Source organism: Geospiza fortis, unplaced genomic scaffold (genome assembly GCF_000277835.1).
Source record: "Geospiza fortis unplaced genomic scaffold, GeoFor_1.0 scaffold110, whole genome shotgun sequence".
NCBI lineage: Eukaryota > Metazoa > Chordata > Aves > Passeriformes > Thraupidae > Geospiza > Geospiza fortis.
The window spans coordinates 425,343-429,070 of record NW_005054593.1 but is presented as its reverse complement, the minus strand read 5'-3'; the positions used below and the strand labels follow the sequence as shown (position 1 = coordinate 429,070).

The following is a 3,728-nucleotide window of genomic DNA, read 5'->3' as shown; positions in this document are numbered from 1 at the left end:
TAATCAAAACCACAGGGGCATTTTGGGCTCTGTGCCAGGGTTCCTGAGCCCCCTGGCAGGGTCTGGGCTGCTCAGGACAGACAGAGGGATGTGCTGGGTCCTGACACCAGAGCACAGGGGTGTGGTCCCAGCTCCAATCCCACCCCAAAGCCTGCAGCACAATCCCTGGCGTCTGTAAAGAATGAAAGGTTTTCACAGTCTCACTGTGGCAAGGACAAACTGCTGCCAGGTCACATCCCACACCCAAGAGCTGAGGGTTTCTGTGCCTTCCCAAGAAGGGAAGCAAAGGCCCAAGGAGCCTCGTTTGGTTTTGCTGAGCAAATATCACACAGCCATCACTTCATGCCTTACTGAGTAAGCAGCCCCAGATTTCCTCTGCTGCCTCCCCTCACTTGCTTCTTGACAAGTGGAGAAAAAGTTCCTCATCCCTGAGCGTGTGGAACAGAAGTGAGAATGGAATTATTAAAGGCAGAATGAGCCATGATGATCAGCTGCAGCTGACTTCCTTTTCTGTCACTGATTTTGTCGTTTCACATAACATGGATTGCAGTCCTTTCCAGAACCAGCTTGGAAATCAGTCACAGTTACTTCACGTAGAGCCACAGAATTCCTTGGCCAACAGCAGGACCCTGTGTCCTGCTCTGGCACCAAACCCTGATTTCTTTGCAGCGATCAATCCCTCCCTCTTCAGGGGCATCAGTGCCTTTTGTGGGAATCTGCCATCCCTTGGTGCCACCCCATCCCACCCCAAGGGCTAAGCAGGACTGGAACAGGGAGAGCAACCCCTGCCTTTGGCACCTCCTGCAGCCAAACCCCGGCACAGAGAGCTGGGCAGGGCTGGAGAGCAGAACCAGAGCTGTGCCAGCTGCTCAGATCCCTCTCCTCCCAAGCTGTTCCTGCTGGATGCCTCGCTGCCCTGGCCTCTGCCAGCCTCCCTCTGCCCCAGAAAGGAACATTTCTCTTTTCCAGCCCCAGAAGGGAGCATTTCCCTTTTCAAGCCCCAGGAAGGAGCATTTCTCTTTTCCAGCCCCAAAAGGAAGCATTTCCCTTTTCCACCTGAGCTTCCCTGCTCACTGAGCCCCCTGTTTATTTCCTGCCTTCTCTCCCATGCCCAGAAGAGCAACGGGAATGCCATTCAGTGCGCATCTGGACAGCTGCAAGAACAGCATTTCCACTCCCCAGGATGGGAGGAATCATCTTGCTGCTGCAATTGTTGACTGCACAACGAAGAGCAGGGCACTGAGAAGAAAGAGATTCCAAAAATTCTTGTGAAATTGCTGTGGAATTTTTACTTTTTTTTTTCCCCGAGAGATTTAATGGGGAGGTGTCGCACTGAGTCAGGGGAACAAACCACATTCCCCATCCACATTTGGTCCAGCTGGGAGCTCCCCCAGCATGCAGGGCCCATGGACGAGTGGACTAAACCCAGCAGCTGACTCTGGCATATTCCTCAGCTGAGGGTTTAATTCTAATTCCCTTTGAACAGGCTGGGAAAAGCAAGCAGGGAGAGCCACGCTTTGCATTCAGGCCGAAAACCTCCACAGGCAGGAGATTAAAAACAGTGCAGCACTTCCCAGGTTGGAGGCAATTTTTGTAAAATGAGAACGTGCCGAGCAGCTGATTAATCCTCCTGATCCATCTATTTAAGAATTAGCCTTCAGCCAGGCAGATCTTTCCTCCTCGGGGCTGATGCAGATGGAGAATTCACAACTCCCTGTGCCCAAACTCCAGGTGCCAGGGATTTCCAGAGCTGACACCAAGGGAGATGCATTGGGACAGGCTGGGTTGCAAGCATTGAAAGAGCTTTAAAAAAGCTGTTTTTTCAAGGATATATTTTCAAGGATATATTTTCAAGGATATATTTTGTGTCACCTGTAGCATTCTGAGGGGGGAAATCCCACCTTTAGCTGGACCTTGCAGTGACCACTCTGTCCTAAACAAACCCAATTTCTTCTCTTCCCTGTTCCAAATCCTTGCCTGGCTTTGGTCCCTCTCTCCCTGCAGCCCCAGGTGGAGCAAGGACCGAACCAGGCTGCTTCAAAAAGATTCCAGAGGGAAAAGAGCTTGAAGAAGCAGACAGGACTCGGTTTCTTCATGCACAAAAGCCCCTTCTTTGGTCACAAAGCTCGTATTTATAGGAAATATCAGAAGGAATGTGTAAGACTTAATTGGCTAACAATACACTTATTTATTTGTGTATATTGGTCAGCAAATGGCCAGGCTGTATGTCTGTCAAATTTCTATATTTGGTTAGACAGAGTTAGTTTATACATTTTAAAGTTATAAAGTTTATGTATTATATATTTGAAGTTATGTATATATTAAAATTAAAATTAAAAGCGAAACTAAAAGAAAAAATTAAAATTAAAAGCTAAATTAAAATCAAAAAAAGCTTCTAAAACTTTGGGGTGAATTGGAATCTATGAGTGTGTGAAATAAATGGATATTTTATTATTTTATTGTTTAATAAAATAAACATATAAATAAACAATATATTTATTGTTTTATATATAATCAATAATTTATATTATTCTAATATAGAATTATTAATAATTATAATTATTATTATTTAATAATTATTACATATAATAGATTATGTATCTAATATATAATTATATATAGTATGTGATACAATATAATATAATATAATACATATAATGTATAATTACATTATATATATTAAATTATATTGTAGCACATACTATATATAATTACATATAGTATGTGATACAATATAATATATATTATATATATATTATATATATTATATTCTAATAGACTATATTATAATATATAAAAATATTTTATATTTTATATATATTATACTATATATTTTACATATAGTATAATATATATAAAATATAAAATATAAAAATATACAATATTATTTCTACTTGTATGTAACAAAGAGCCACCAAAGCTTTCCCCAAAGCTTGCAGAGCACCTTCCCCTCCCCAGCCTCCTTTTCCCAGCAGGACAAGCAGTGAATCAGTGCCAAGGTGGGTACCCAGCCAAGGCAGCAAACAGCGCCTTGAACTCCAGGTTCCTGCAGAATTTCCCAGCAGGGAACAAGTCCCAGCAGAGCAGGGACTCTCCAGATAACTCAGGGTGCGGAATCCTCAGCCCTGAGTGGGGCAGTGGCAGCTGGGGATGGGTGACAAACACTGCAGGGGACAGCCAGCCCTGCAGCACGGCCACAGCAGCTCCTCAAGGCAGCAGGGAAATCAGTGCTCCCAAAATCCCATTGTTACAGCAGGGAAATCAGTGCTCCCAAAATCCTGTTAGAACAGGGAAATCAGTGCTCCCAAAATCCTGTTAGAACAGGGAAATCAGTGCTCCCACCAAAATCCTGTTAGAGCAGGGAAATCAGTGCTCCCAAAATCCCACTGCTTCAGCACAGAAATCAGCGCTTCCCCTCCCAAAATCCCATTATTACAGCAGGGATATCAGTGAGAGATATCCCAGGGAAATCAGTGCTCCCATTCCCAAAATCCAACTGTTACACCATGGAAATCAGTGCTCCCAAAATCCCATTGTTTCAGCACAGAAATCAATGCTCCCACTCCCAAAATCCTTCTGTTACAGCAGGGGTATCAGTGCTCCCAAAATCCCACTGTTTCAGCACAGAAATCAGTGCTCCCATACCAAAATCCCATTGTTTCAGCACAGAAATCAGTGCTCCCATCCCAAAATCCCATTGTTTCAGCACAGAAATCAGCGCTCCCATC

The 3,728-nt window shown here is 43.9% G+C and overlaps 1 protein-coding gene across 1 annotated transcript in view; it reads right to left on the bottom strand.

Moving 5' to 3' along the window:
• Positions 1-3,728, bottom strand: part of OAF (out at first homolog) — a gene marked incomplete at its 5' end in the record, with an annotated part of 12,190 nt that overhangs the window by 3,505 nt on the left and 4,957 nt on the right. The window lies entirely within an intron of this gene.